Below are 16464 nucleotides of genomic sequence, written 5' to 3' on the forward strand. Positions count from 1 at the left end.
TTTCTCTGTGGGATTGTGGGTGATGGTCTCCCATGCTCAGATGCTCTGTCTCGGGTCACAGTGTTTGGCAGAAATGAGTGATTTTTCAGAGCAGTGGGAGGTGCCCACAACTGACTCTAACTCGTGTATTTTTGTCACTTCAAAGCACCAATGGACAGTCCTTTGCTTTTCCATACAAGAATGAGCTTAGGAATGCATTGCTTCGTTCTAGGTCAGGCTGCCTGCAGATATAGCCCCTTTCCTCTGCTGCCTTATTGCCGGTTCCATTAAATACAGTATATGACAAGAGCTTACTAATACTGTAGTGTAGTCAACCTCCATTAGTGATAATGAAAGTCATCCTACACAACAGCCCTCCTCTCTCGTCTCCCTCACACCAGCCACAAAAGTTTTCAAAGGGAAATGCAGATTGATTTTTTATGTTTCATTATATTTTATATTTTCTTATTATTTTGTATCACATTACAGTATCATAATGATTTTTGTGTGAATATTTTTGGATTGTGGGACAAATCATCTGAGGTTCCATTATTTCTTATGGGGACATTGGCTTTGCTATACAAGTGCTTTGGATTACAAGATGTTTCTGGAACAAATTATGCTCGCAAACTGAGGCTTTTACTGTATTTAGTTTTTTGTATATTTAAAGTAGCATTGGTCATAGTTTGTATCTTATAAAATTAGTTTCAGTGCTCTGTTTATGAGAGCTTTTATAGTATGTTAGAGCCAGTTTGGAGTTCCATCCCCAACCAAGTTGGAGGTTGGTAGGACACAAAAGGTTTTGCTCAGACCCAAATGCCGCTTGAAAAAAAGGAGAAATATAAGCCCTTTCTAATCTCTCTGGGAGCACAAATGATTTATAGATATGACATTTAACCACAATCCCTTTGATATCATTTGAGTTCAGCAAGGAACAATTTCTTGATGTTGTTTGTTTGAACAGAAATAGCAAACTTGTGCAAATGTTGGGCAAAGATTTCTTCTAGGAACTCTGAAAAAGATGATGATGTCAGATATATCTGGACACAATAAATGACAGTCATGTTATTTCCATCTTTTTATTTCCCAGGACAAAGGGGCAAATTCAGCATATGATGAGTGTTGGGGCTTCAGGACAATACAAGGAAGTTTGGGTGAGGACATCCCATAAAAATCTACCTCTTGATTTTTCTTGTCAAATGGGAGTAGACAGGAGGGATGCTGTTTTGAAATATAGACCATTCTCTTACTTGTCCTTAAAGGCAAAATATATTAGATGGCAATGATTCTTCTGAGCTAATTTGCCTTGGCAGAAGCCAATATGTTGAGACAGAACTTGTGAAGGCAAAATATTTTTTGAGCGATTAATTTAATCATTAATAAAAATATTTTGATACTAACAGCAAATTATAGTTGCCAGGAGGATTCCTTCTCATTTGACAATTTATATGAAGCACCAATCTCCAGTATAGTAAATGAAGCCAGGGGTGTGTAGTTTGAATGGAATTGGTAGTAGGGACAGTGAACCATAGCTGACACCCTGTGATGGAACACTCCCTCCCCGTTCCCTTGTCTTGCCCACCAGCAATCTGAGGTAATTCATACAGAGTTAATATGGAGGGAAGACTGAGTGATCCATGAAACTCGTTAAGTGAACTTTTTTTTCCCCCTAAAATAACTTTTGTCTGCTTGGTTTCAACCCCTGTTCTCTCTTCTGTTTACTATAAACAGGGCTCAGCAGAAGCTCACTGGCCTTGTGCAGCCCCTTCTTTGGAAGTCCTTTCTTGATCCCTCCATTCATCGGTCTTACATTTCACTTTTTGCCTTCTAGAAATGTATCAAAATCTTTCTGTGGTTGTGACTTCCACATTCTCTTGGCTTTGATTGGTATTAATTTTGGTATTTCTATACTTTTATTAACTATGGTTTCCAGGAGGAACAGAAAGTAAACGTGTTTTTCTGGTCTGCTGGCTTGAACTGAAAATACCTGTTGATTTTAGCATCCAACTTTCCCACATAAGAAAAAAACCCAACCTCGGCATTCACCTTTCTTGTGAAATCACTAAGGGTTTAGGAGGTAGTAATTTCTAATAGGAAAATAATACCTATCTCATGGAGTTGACTTAAGGATTAAATGAGATGGTGAACATGAAAATTATTTGTAAAGCTTAAAGTTCTCTAAGAATTTTTTTGTTATTATTTATTTGTTGCTATTTCAATGTTACTGTTTTCTTTGTTGCTACTTCAACTTCCCCTGAAAGCTGTTTATGATGTTGCTTATGTGAGAAAATATCTCCTCGTTTATTGTTTTGAAAACCAGACTGTATTTTCAGTAGCTCAGTGGAAATGGCATTGTTGTTTTTGAAGATTAGGAGTAAAGACACGAATGTTCCTTGACACCATTCACTTTGTAATATTTTTAGCAAGTAAGTGACTCATGTCTTCTTCCAGTTTTGTTGAGGATCTACTAGCAGCCGGTTATTAGGTGGTGGAACACATTTTTCAGATTTTAGATATTTAGGCTTTGTGGGCCACGTACAGGTTCTGTACCTTCTTCTCCTCCTTCTTCAACAACCTTTCAAAATGTAAGAACCATGATTATATCACGGATCATACAAAAACAGGCTGAGAACCCGATTTGATCTGTGGACCCTTATTTGCTAACCCCTGCTCTACATTAACAGAGTAGAAGGTATATCCTTGGGTAATTCCCTTCTTGAAATTAATTAATTATTGGTCTTCCTGATCTTGTCTTTACTCGTCTCCAGTGTCCAATCAACATGGCATCCAGAGATATTCTGTTAAAACTTAGGTCATATTATATCACTCAAGTCACTTCAGTTGCTCACTCAAGACAAAAACCGACGTCCTCAAAATGCCTCCACAGCCCTGGAAATCTGGGCCTCCATTTCCTTTCTGAGTTCATTTCCTTCTCCTCTCTACTTTGTTCGCTCTATCCTCCACACCCTGACATCCTCTCTGTTCCTTGACTATTCCAGGCACATTCTTTTGCCTCACTGCTTTCCATCTGCCTGTTGCCTCTGCTTGCAACATTCATTCCTCAGATAGGTACATTGCTGTCTCCCACATTCACCTCATGTTCTTTCTTAAATTTCATCTCCCCATAAAGCCTTCATTGATTGCTTAATTTTGCATTGTAACCTCTTCCCATCAACTAATAATGTCAATATCCCTTCCCTGCTTTCTAGTGCTGTCTAGCACTTACCTAATATACTAGTTTCTTATCCATTTGTTTAGTTTTTGTTTATATGTTTATACTTAAGTTTAAATATTTGCTCATTTGTTTATTTTTGCCTCCCCCTCTACTTAGAAAGAGGGGATATTCATCTGTGTTGTCCACATGTCTGTAAAACCTACTAGAGAAGGTTTTGTTTACCGAGAAGAAAATTTTCTTTGACTGAATGAATAATTGTGTGCATGAGTTCATGAACGAATCTCCAGGGTTTCTGAATTGAGGATTCAGTAAAGAGGAAGGCAGATGGTTGGGACAAGGTACTGCAAGAAGCAGTATTTGTAGTTCTGTGATAACTAACGAAATACATAGGTGTTTGTTAATTTACGTAGTTTCAGTGGGAGAGCTGGGAACTAGTCTGGGGATCCATATCATCAAGATTTTTATAGTGCATTCTGTAGAGTTATTTTCAAGCATGTACAAATACCAATGAGAATGTGTGCATTCATATACACCTCTGTTACCTTATTTGATACTTTATAAGAGCCCTTCAAAGTAGGGATGGGAAGTATTAATATCCCTCCTTTATGATAATGAACTCCCTTTGCTCAAGGTTACATGATAATTTAGTTGCAAATGTCAAACTAGACTCAGGGTTTTTGAGTAGATCCTCCCTAGAAACCCACGATGTTAATAAAACCCACAAAAATTCATTTGGCATCCAATGACGCCCACACTACAGACTTATTTATGGGCCATCCATTTTAATGAAGAAGTGATTTAGCTTATACAGGCAAAAGTATATTAAGTTTTGTCCTCTATTAATATTAGTAATGGAAAAAGTGGGCTCTAATATCCTCAGGTTGGTTTGAGACCATCATATCTGCATTATGGGCATGGAGATGTTTAGCCAGGATATGCTTCTCTGCCACTCAGAATTCCCATAATATATAGTGATATGTATGGAAACAGATAAGGGACATGTGTGTAATTATGAGTCCTTCAGCATGATTTTTCCAGAAGCCTTGCCTTAAAATGAAAATTGTTTGGACATTTTCAGCTGTGAAGAATTCCTTTGGATGTTAATTTTCATGGTAAGTGAAATGAGCTTGTTTTATCTCTGCCGCCTCCCATATACCTTTCTCCAACCTCTGTTTTGTGTTTGGAAAGACTTTTAGAAATGAAAACTCAAGATAAAAACAAAATGACAATGTAGATGATACCTGGGATATTTTGTTGGCTTACATGAACATGCAGAATTAAATATGATCTAGTTCAAATGTTTATTTTATTTTAATATTGTGTATTGGGGTGGAACCTCCAAAGTGCCGGAAACAGGAATTCACCTGTCCTTTTTGGAACTGCAGCCCATATACACCTTCAAGAACTCCTTTTGTTCTTCCTTGACTCATCTTCAGGTACCACTGTTTTCTATGTATCTAGTATATAGCTTATTTAGTTTTAAGAATTTTCCAGATTGCGCCTGGGTGGCTCAGTCGTTTAAGCATCTGGCTTCTGCTCAGGTTATGTTCTCACGGTTTGTGGGTCCAAGCCCCCCGTCGGGCTCTGTGCTCACAGCTCAGAGCCTGGAGCCTGCTTCAGATTCTGTGTCTCCCTCTCTCTCTGCCCTCCCCCACTTGTGCTCTGTCTCTGTCTCTCAAAAATCAATAAATGTTAAAAACTGTTTTTTGGAAAAAGAAAAAAAAAGAATTTTCCAGATCCTTCTTAATATGCAGTTCTCCAATTCCTATCGTGCCGAGTCTTGCACCAGTTACATATAACAGAAGAGTTTTATTTCTCTGTATCGTTCAAAACCCATAAGAGAACAATGCACTGGGGCCGATGATATGTGGGTTCTTATCCCAGATATACCATAAAATAATTGTGTCCCCTTGGGAAAATCAGTTATTTTGGCCCTTTCCTTTTCTTATTTTGACAGAGTTTTGTCCTAGACGATTCAAAGTAGCATGTGCACTCCTTGAGTGATAGTTAAAATGTTACTGGTATTCTAAACAAATGAAGACAACTGCGCATAAAGCTGTACATCTTTTCTGTGGCTGTGTTTTTCAAGCTGCCTCCATTTTACAGATGGTAAGATGACAGAGCACAGCAGAAGCAGATTATTTAACCAGAGGCTCCAAAGTAGATGGAACTAAACCACAAGTTTCCGTTTCTTTCTGAAGCTCATTTAGCCAAAACATAGGCTGCTGAATATAAAGCTGTGAAGCATATCATCAGTATGTTTAAGGGAGGCTGTTCTTACGGGATTGCTAATTAATAGCAGGAAGTTTTGAAATTCTTACAGGATCACCTAATCTTGTGAGATTTACAGTTCTGTTTTCATATCAAGCAAGTCCTATCAGTGCCAGTTAGTCATCTGAATTTCCGGTTGCTTCTCTGAACTAAACTTCTGAACCTCTTGAGGGTTTCTTCTTGCTATCTGAAATTTATGCCAGAATAGCCTTTTTTTTTAGAGAGTACATTCAGGTTTCTATATTCCACATAAGAAAGAGAGATTCAGTGAGTCAGGGTAGGGGTTAAGCCCTCCTTCCCATTGTGGTATTGAGCTCCCGGCAAAATATAATCATTAAGAGACAAATTTCCTCAAAACAGAAAAGTAGTTATCTCAGACTTTCAATATCAAGTAAGTATTTTTACATTTCCCTGTAATACATGTGTTTATTGTATCTAGACACACACACACACACACACACACACACACAGGAATATTATTCAGCCTTAAAAAGGAATGACATTCTGATCAATGCTACAGCATGGATGAACCTTGAAACTATTAGCTAAGTGAGGTAAGTCAGTCACAAAAAGATAAAGGTGTGCTTCCACCTAGCTGAGATATTTAGAATAGGCAAATTCATAGAAGCAGAAAGTAGAATTGCGGTTTTGGAGAGTTGGGATGAGTGGGGATTGGGATGTTGTTATTTTTATGGGTATAGAGTTTCACTTTGGGGTGATGAACAAGTTCTGGAGGTGGGTGGTGGTGATGATTGTACAACATTGTGAATGCACTTTGATACCACTGAATTGAACACTTAACATTTTATGTTATGCATATTTTGCCACCATAAAAAAAGACTAAATGTGTGAATGAAGCACAGTTTTTATATACAACACATAAAGCATGTCCATGAAAGAAAAAAAAATGGTAATGTGGACTTTATTAATTTTTAAAATATCCACTCTGTGAGGACAGTGTTCAGAGAATGGAAAGGCAAGCCCCCTTGCTAGGAGAATATATTTTCAAAACACATATCTAAAGAAAGATATGCATACAAAATATTCAAAGAAGTAGTAAAACGTCACAATAAGAAAGTAAACTCCCCAAATTGAAATAAATGAGGCAATATGAGTAGACACCTTAGTGGATAGTATACGTAAATGAGAAATAGGCATGCATAAGTTGCTGAACATTGGGGAATTATTGGAAAATGATATGCATGGTGCATTAGAGAAAAACAAAACCCCAGTTAGATGCTCCACCCATCTGTTAAATGGCTAAATACCCCAAACTGACAATACCACTTCCTGGTGTGGATGTGGGACAACAGGAAATCTTATCTATTGCTAATGGGAATGCAAATGGTACAACCTCTTGAGAAGACATCTCGCCAGGAAAAAAAAAAAGAAAACAATAAAATAACATAAAATTTTACATTATGTATATTTTACCACAATAAAATACAGATTAAATGTGTGATTGAAACTGATGCAAAAAAACTTCAAGAAAAGGAGGCATGTAAAGATGACAAAGACAAAGATGATAGACTGTTTCTTAATGACTGAACAATTGTTAACACTAAGATACCAGAACCAGCAAATTGTGGATAATAACTGAAAGCCAGATCCTCAGATAATTTAATCCTTGAGAAAAGACCACGGAAACAGAAGAATAAGAGAACTCAGAGCCATCAACAGATAAATTCCAGTGGACTTGATCACTGGAAGATCACTCAAGGATTCCCATCTTTGTAACTTTTAAGGACTCCTTGTACATTGTTATGTGGGTAAGAGCATATTAAGGTGCTTCATCATTTGATCCTTCAAACAAGCAAAAATCTTGGGATTACCATTGTTTGTTCCTCCCTCATGACTTCTTATCACCAGATTTGAATTCATCAAGCATATTGGGTTCTGATTCTTGACGACCTTTTCATTTGTTCTCTGGTTTCTGTGGCAGGCCCATAATGTTTCTTGCAGGAATTAGTAATTCCTTTTTCTTCCCCCCCTTGAATGGGTCCTCGAAATTTCCATTAGAGTAGTCTTGTTAAAATGCAGATGTGGTCTATCAGTTGAGTCATCATTAAGTGGCTTTCTGCTTACAGATATTCATGGTGTCTAAATCCTGTAATCATTTCTCCTGCTATTCCCCACTTCATTTTCCTGGAGTATCTGAACAGTTCACTATCTTGGATTATGTTTTTCCTTCCACCACAAATTCCTTTCTCCCTGTTGTGCACCTGAAAAACCCACTTCATTTTGCAAAACTCAATTTACACATTATTGTGAAGTCCTTTTAATGTTGTGATCACACTCTCCTTTTTGCTACCATTGCACTTTTGCATGCTTGATTGTTGCATTTGCTACACTGTATTTTAACGACATTGTATGAGGACACTTGCTGAGGCTCGGGACTATCTTTTTTCATCTGTTGATGTTGCTTCTGCATGTTACTTGGTGTGCAGTGGTCAGCCATAAAAATGAGATTTTAATAAGTTAAAAATAGTTATGTACATATATCACTGTACAGACGTAACAGAAAAACCATTAATGTTGCTGCTGGAAGTTCACCTTTGGTAAATGGTGGTGGTACTTGACTCCACTTACAGGTTTTTTTTTGCTATTTTATACATTCCGGCCTTAAATCTGGTCTTTATTTCTATACATGTCTTTATGACTAATTCAAGAACAGCAGATATGAAGGTAGAGCTAGGCCACAGGCCATATTTGCTGGAATAGTAAATAAATGTATTTTTGGTGAAAAAGTCCTGAAGCGTATAGGGCCATGTTCTCCTTTTGAGTCATGTAGACGATCCACTTCCAAAGAGTTTTATCAGCAGCTAATCAAGATGTTTTTGCACCAGGCTCCTGATTAGCTATTAGTGTACTAATAGTAAGTCAGGGTTAAAGTAGTTTCTGATTTGTTTTACATTGTAAATGTTGGGCAGGGGGTTGTGTTTTTCTTTTAATGCTGAAGTGGGGGTGGGGAGTACCAAATGTTCCTTCCCCACTCTTGATAATTTAGTCATGTCAGGAGAGCTCATTAGGTAATTTCAACTCTGCTTCTTTACTTACTCTGCCTCTAGGGTGGTCAAAGGACATACACAGAAAGTTTAAGAAGAATTAACTGGGCATGCTTGCCTTGATTAATTCTGTTCTCTTCCTTGAGAGTGTGAGCGGGTCTTCTGTTTCTCCAGTCCTGTGTATTACTAGGTGGTAATCTGCCCGATTCTGGAGTTCATTTATGGGGCAATTTAGCTCTCATTCAAACTGGGGTTCTCAAACCTGGGTTATCAATAATAGTAAAAGGAATATTTTAACCTTTATCTTTCCTCTTTTATTTTGTAACCTACTCCAGACCTAGGTGTAATAAGAGTGTTGTACTTTTCCAGGACAATTGACAGACACTAATGCTGGAAGCCGAGCCATCCCAGCCTGAGTGCCAAAGTCCGGGCTGTGGATGGATTGGTGACTGCAAGGCGGCCAACCGACAGTGAAGCTTCTTGTACTCCTGCTTTTAGGTAATTTGGCCTTAAAACTACCTGGGGTATAGTCTGTTGGGGAATTGCCCTCGACAGGCCCCCTGGGAAAAGAACCAGTAGGAAAGGAAATAAGGTTCCGCAAGAAATTGTGCGGCCTTGCGTTTCGCCCTTGCCATCCCCTATGGGGACTCCTCATACCTTTGCCAGCAAAGAGGGCCTGTATAGGAGAGACATATGGATTTGAAAGCCCCACTCTGGTAACTAAGGAGTGTATCTATGGACACAGGTCTCTCTGACCCCTAGGCCCACTTGGCCCCCAGGAGGCATTCCAGATGATGATTGAACCTAGTTGGTTAAGTTACAGAATGGTTCATTGGTTCCTAGGTGCATTGTGTCTCTGAGAATGTATAAGGCGTGGGTTTCTAAGGCCCTCTTGGCCCCCTTCCTGGCACCTCGGACCCAGGCAAACACTTTGGTTCTTCAAAACCACAAATGGTTCAGGGAAACAACTAAGAGGTCATGTCCCTGTAACTGTTCCATTTGAGGTGTTGAGAGATAAATAACCTTTCGTGAAAACAACAAAGCAAATACTTTATAAATTATAGATAAACATAGATACATAATAAAAACAATAAAAGAAATTAATCAATAAGCAAAGGGCAGGAGGGAACGTTATGACAAAACAATCATGTTATTCCTTATTGGGTGATTATACAAAAGAACAATTTTAGAATTGGGTAATGTTAGAAAAACATAGATGACGTATGTTACAAGGAAATCATTAGCATATATAATGCCACGTTTACTGCAATAAATCGGCCAGTTCAACACACTGCTGTTGTCTGTGTCCATTTTTATTTTAGTTTTTTATTTTAGATTTTTATTTTAGTTTTTTATTTTTATTTTTGTTTTAGTTTTGTTTTATTTTCACTTTTTCGCCGACGCCGTTCATCCTTCGGGAACCCCTGGATCTGCTGGAGCTGGACTCTGGCACGCTAACATTTGGTTCATTCCCCGAGAACACTGAGAAATAAAAAGGAACAGAGTTTGGAAAGTAAAATGTCCATGTGGAAAGTGTTTTGGTATTGCCAGAGAAGATGGCTTTGTGCTAGGTCTGTCTTAGGTGGTAGGACATTGTGACCTTTGACAGTTTGAAAATATTTAGGTTAGGTCAGGCAGGTTTGGGCAGTAAACCACTAATGCCTGAGAAAGGTTTATTGCATGCTGTGTTAGTTTTCTGTGGCTGCCGTAAAAATGACCACAAACTTGGCTTCAGCTATAGAAGTTTCCTCTCTCGTGGTTCTGGAGGCCAAAGGTATCAGCAGGTCTCTACTCCCTACAGATTATGTAGGGGAGAATCCATTCTGTGCCTCTTTTAGCTTCTAATGGTCGTTAGCTTCCTTGGCTTACAGCCACATCAGTCAATCTCTGACTTTGTCTTCACATCACTTTCTCCACTGTGTGTCTGTATCTGCCTTTTTTCTGCCTCAAATCCCCCTCTGCCCTTCCTGTATAAGGACACTTGCTGTTGTATTCAGGGCCCACGTGAATTACACCTTCAAAGACTTTTTGTCCAAATGTGCTAACAATCATAGATTTTAAGAATGAGGATATGGGCCTCTCTTTTTGGGGGGGGGGGTGCATCATTCAGCCCACTCCATCAGCCATAAGATACTTTGATTTTGACTGATGAATGCATGAAGAGTGTCAGTTTCTGTAGTCACTTATTAAAGGTCTGGCTTAAAGAAAAGGGGCCTTGGGGAGTTGCAGGTGGCTGAGAGAATGACTGGAGCAGAATAAAAAAGGTACCAGGAGGATCTTTAGGCACTGGACTTTTAGGGCGCCCAGAAATTTACAGGGCGGGGAAGTCTTAGGCAACTGCCCACGTTAGTTTACTTTTCAGTACACCTTTCCTAAGCAGGCTTGATGGAAACAAAGACTCCATTGTAGGGAAAGTTTGATAAAACTTGTCAGTATTGACATACATGGCTTGCCATAGGCTCAACTGATCCATTTACCATGTGGACCCACTGACTCTGGATTTGTCAATTATGTGTGAGAAAGAAATGTTCTCTAAGAGGTAGCCTTCTATGGTCTGCACAATTCCATAGCAGGAGGCAGTGAAAATGGCCACGTTGGCACAGGACTGTAAAATCTGTCAGAGACTGCAGATGCAACCTCATTAGACAGAACCCATCATCAGTTCAGTAATGCACTGTGAACAACAGGTGATCAAAGAAGTGTAAATGAAGCATCTACGGATGATCAGTGCACAGTGTTGTGCCCTGTCCGTGGCAGACTCATAGTACCAAGTGCACTTGATGCTGAAAGAATCCTCTTTCCCAAGTCAACAACGTCAGATAACTAGCATAGACTAGTGGACCTCCTCGTGAGGCTGAAGTCAAAGAGACTTTATTTTTCTCTCAAATGCCATTGAGTTTTTGCTGTGTTCTTTGGGCACTTTCTGTGCTGGATTCTGAGAACAAAAATTTGCCTAGTTTCAGTGTTCTGGGAGTCGGGAGTTGGCTTGCTTTCTGCATGTTTTGGTTGTGAGGCTAGTTCTGAAAAATCAAGATTTCTTAATTCTCTGTCCTCATTAAAAGCTTGGTTCATGAGAGACCAGTAAAACAGCTGAAGCCCTAAGAGGCCTCTCCCCATGTCACAGTGGGAAATCTGAGCAGCAAATACTGAAGGAGCCCTCGGTCCCACTCAGGCACTGAGAACCCTTACCACTGAGAATGAACCACGTAAGACATTGGGGAGGATTATTTATGGACGTTTAGGACTTTGGACTTTTACTCACAATAACAAAGAAACAAGATTTCAAAATTGGGCTTTAACACTGAGACTTTCATCTATAAGAGGGTTTGGTCTGTGTCCTTAATTTCTCCCCAACGCATTTGATAATGACAAGGGTTTACTTTCAAATTTGGGACATTTCTATGATTCTCAGATTGTATTATTGGAATGGCTTTATATATTTAATCTTAATTTGTCATTTAACCTCATCCAATTTCTGTAGTTAATTGTAATTTAGGATGGCTAATAGAAGATAGGGTTGGTTTTCATCATTGGATATGAATAGCCTTGGAGTTAATCTAATTAATGCAGTTTCTCACCCATATCAGAGACTTCTGAGATAAAAATCTAACTTGCCCACCAGTGAGACTTCAGGGTGTATTTCAATGCATTAAGCAAAAGCAGGGAAGCGCTAGTGAAAATTTTTCTTCTTCATTTCTAATGTACCTCCATGTGAAAGGAATTTGATTAATGTAATTGACCTTCCTATTCCTCTACTCACTGATGCTGGGCAGGGGAAGTGGCCTATTTGACTGCTAAGGTTGAGAGGAATAACCAGCCATGTTTTGCTCAGCTCTTCTTTTCTTCATCTTGTGAGTGAGGCAAAAATTCTCTATTCCCCTAAGCTGCATGGGTGTGGGTCTTACATGGGCATGCCCCTCTCACATAGGTTTGTCTGGAACCATCTTGCTGCATACAACAAAGTGGATAAATCTAGCATATAATTAATTCTAGAGTGCAGGTAACAGACTCATTTGACTCTCTGTTAAGCCAGGTTTTCCAACATGGGTGCTGTCATTAAAAAGGTGACATCATGTGTGGGTCCCAGCAAAATGAAAATGTGTGGCCCCTTGTTTAAAATGCAAGGACAAAGTGCTATTAAAAGCATTTAGACTGGGTTGAATAGTGCCTGCCTCCCAAAAGTCACATCCCTTGGAACCTGTGAATGTGACCAAATACGTCTTTTTTCGGATAGAATCAAGTTGAGATGAGACCATACTAGGTTAGGGTAAGCCCCTAATCCAATGCCTGCTGTCCTTGTGCGGAGGAAGGGTTTGGAGCTGCACGGACAAATAGAGGAAAGACGGTCATGGGACAAGAGAGGCAGACACTGAGGCAATATGGTTCTGCTGCTGAGAGCACCAAGGGTTCCCAACAAGAAAGAAGCCAGAAGAGGCTTTCTTCCCACCAGAAAGAAGCCAGAAGAGGCAAAGAAAGATTCTCTCCTAGATCCTACCTGCTGGCACCTTGATTTGGGACTTCTAGCCTTTCAGAACTGTGAAAGAATAAATTTTCTGTTATTTAAGCCACCCAGTCTGTGGTATTTTGTTATGGCAGCCCTGGGAGATTAATACAGTATTTAAATATAAAGTTTTTTCACCTTTTTTTCTGTATCCTCTCTCAACTTGTCCTGGTGTTTTTTTTTTTTTTTTTTTAATTTGCTATGTAATGTTTTTCTGAATAAAGGTTTAAATTATTGTGACTTTTACTGTTCCTGTTTACATCATGAAATGTCAGTTTTACATGCAAATATAAGAACATTTCTCTCATATGCAAAATCACTGAAAAATTACACAATTCCTATTTCATAGTTTGCATATATACACATATGTATTTTTTAAACCAGAACAGGGGAAATCCTATACAAACTAACTCAACTGTTTTTTTTTTTAATTTTTTTTTTTAATGTTTATTTATTTTTGAGAGAGACAGAGACAGAATGCCAGTGGGTTAGGGGCAGAGAGAGAGGGAGACACAGAATCCGAAGCAGGCTGCAGGATCTGAGCTGTCAGCACAGAGCCTGATGTGGGGCTCGAACTCACGAGCTGTGAGATCATGACCTGAGCCGAAGATGGGCGCTTAACCGACGGAGCCACGCAGGCACCCCTAACTCAACTGTTTTTATTTAATTTCTTGATAAATACACATTCTACCTTTGCTTACCTTACCAATGAATAAGGAAGGATTCAAAAGGAACTACGGGTTGCCTTCTCTTCTCTTTTCCATATGTGTCGTCATTCTAAGTAGTTGGCTAATACTGGGAAGTAACCAAGTAAGAAAGGATTAGATAAGATTTTTTGGCCAATCCTGTTTCTTAAAACACATTTGCTTTTCTTTCTGCATTAGAGGTAACTTTTGGTTCAAATGGAAAGTGTGGCCTCTGAGAACTGTTAACACCTTCAGTTGCAGATATGACCATGAACACAGAATTCTGGTGGACCCACAATGCGTGGGAACTTAGACTCCAAATGAGTACAAAATAAACATGTTGTGGAAGCCACATGACAAGCAGGTACAAGCTATTATGTGAATGTAACAGCAGGAATGGTGACAGACACACATGGTTCATCTTATCTCCTTTGCTCACACACATATTCTATCGTCCCACTAGCTTCACATACAAACACAAGTTTAAAGATAGATAAAATTATTAAGAATACCAAGACAACCCCAGCAGAGCATGAAACCAAGCATGGGACCATTCTAAGTGTGGGGCCCGGGCATCTACACGTGTTATCTCATAAACCGGATCCTGAGTGACTTTTTCTTTTTAATTGTGGTAAAAAACGCGTAACGTGAAACCCTCCTCATAAATTCTTTTAAGTTTTGAGTACCATATACAGTACAGTATTGTTAACTATATGTACATCATTGTATACCAGATCTCTAGAACCTTTTCATCTTCAGACTGTATATCCATTGGCCAACTAACTCCCCATTTCTTCCTCCCCTCCAGCTCCTGGCAACCACCAGTGTACTTGCTGCTTCTATGAGTTTGACCACTCTAGATACCTCATGTAAGTGGTATTTGTCCTTTTGTGACTGGCTTCTTTTACTTAGCATAATGTCCTCAAGGTTCATTCTTGTTGTAGTATATGGCAGGATTTCCTTCTTTTTAAAGGCTGAATAATATTCTATCACATGTATGTACTGTATTTTGTTTATCACTTCATCCGTCAATAGACACTTAGATTGTTTTTACCTCTTGCATATTGTGAATAACGCTCCATTATACTGGGAATACAAATATCTCTTCAAGATCCTGTTTTTAGTTGTTTTGGATAAACACCCAGAAGTACAATTCCTGGATCATATTATGGTAGTTTTTTTTTTTTTTTTTTAAATTTTTGTGGAATCTCTATACTGTTTTCAATAGTGCCTGTACCAGATGACATTCCTGCCAACAGTGTACAAGAGTTCTAATTTCTCCACATCCTTACCAACATTTGTTATTTTCTGTTTTGTTTTGATAATGGTGATCCTAACAGATGTGAGGTGATATCTCATTGTAGTTTTGATTTGCATTGTCCTGATGATTCCTGATGTTCAGCATTTTTTTCATTTACTTATAGGCCATTTGTCTAACTTCTTTGGAGAAATGTCTATTCAAGTCTTTTGTCCAATTTTAAAATCAAGTTATTTGTGTTTGTGGGTTTTTTTCTCTTGCTATTGAGTTGCAGGAGTTTCTAATATATTTTGGATATTAACCCAAATATTTTTTCCCATCCTGTAGCTTGATGTAGTCCCACTTGTCTATATATTCCTTTGTTGCCTGTGCTTTTGGTGTCATGTCCAAGACCAGTATTATGAAGCTGTTCCCCCTGTTTTTTATTTCAAGGAGTTTTATAGTTTTAGGTCTTACATGTAAGCCTTTCATTAATTTTGAGTTGAATTTTGTGTATGGTTTAAAATAAGGGACCAATTTCATTATTTTGCAATGTGGGTATTTAGTTTTCCCTACACCATTTGTGGAAGACCTGATCCTTCCCCCCATTGTACATTCTTGGTACACGTGTCAAAGATAATTTGACTATAAATCCATGGATTTACTTCTGGACTCTCTGTTGTTCCATTGGTCCTTGTATGTCTTTTTTTTTTTTTTTTAATGTTTATTTACTTATTTTGTATGTGAAAGAAAGAGCACAAGCAGGAGAGGGGCAGAGAGAGAGGAAAACAGTTCCAAGCAGGCTCCGCGCTGCCAGTGCAGAGCCCGATCCGGGGCTAGAAGCCACAAACTGTGAAATTGTGACCTGAGCCAAAACCAAGAGTCAGATGCTTAACGGACTGAGCCACCCAGGTGCCCCTCTGTATCTGTCTTTATGGCAGTACCATACTGTGGTGATGATTGTAGCTTTGTAATACATTTTGAAACCAGTAAGTGTGAAGTCTCCATCTGTGTATGTGTGAAAACTTCAGGGTTTTCTACATATATGATCATGTCATCTATGAACAGAGATAATTTTCCTTCTTCCTTTCTGATTTAGATGCTTCATATTTCTTTTTCTTGCATAATTGCTCTAGCTACCACTTCCAGTACGATGTTGAGTAAAAGAAAAGAGAGTGGGCATCCTTTCCTTGTTTCCAATATCAGAGGGGAAGTTTTTTTTTTTTTTTTTCATTATTGAGTATAATGTTAGCTGTGGGCTTTTCATATATGGCCTTGAAAATGTTAAGATAATTTCTTTGTATTCCTAATTTATGGAGTGTTTTTATTATGAAAGGGTATTGAATTTGTTTTTTCTCCGTCTATTGAGATTCTCATGTGATCTTTATCCTTTGTTACATTAGTGTGGTGTATCACATTTATTGAATTTTGTATGTTGAACGATTCTTGCATCTCTGGGATAAATTCCACTTGGTCATGGCATATGATCCTCTTAATGTGCTGTTGAATTTGATTTTCTAGTATTTTGTTGAGGTTTTGTGTATCAGTATTCATAAGAGATATTGGCCTGCAGTTTTCTTGTAGCATCTTTGTCTGGTTTGGGCATCAGA

At 38.6% G+C, this 16464-nt stretch overlaps 1 long non-coding RNA gene across 2 annotated transcripts; it reads left to right on the plus strand.

The window, feature by feature from the left end:
• The first annotated feature begins 498 nt into the window (after positions 1-498).
• On the plus strand, positions 499-9321 carry LOC109258885 (uncharacterized). 2 transcript variants are annotated; one of them, XR_008424415.1, is made up of 4 exons: positions 499-1133; positions 4233-4266; positions 6875-7194; positions 8800-9321. It is a non-coding gene; the product is annotated as an uncharacterized LOC109258885 (long non-coding RNA). The 2 variants fall into 2 exon arrangements; XR_008424414.1 differs by lacking the exon at positions 6875-7194.
• The last annotated feature ends 7143 nt before the right edge of the window (positions 9322-16464 follow it).

The sequence above is a fragment of the Panthera pardus genome, unplaced genomic scaffold, assembly GCF_024362965.1.
Source record: "Panthera pardus isolate Hobbes unplaced genomic scaffold, ASM2436296v1 HiC_scaffold_20, whole genome shotgun sequence".
Taxonomy (NCBI): domain Eukaryota; kingdom Metazoa; phylum Chordata; class Mammalia; order Carnivora; family Felidae; genus Panthera; species Panthera pardus.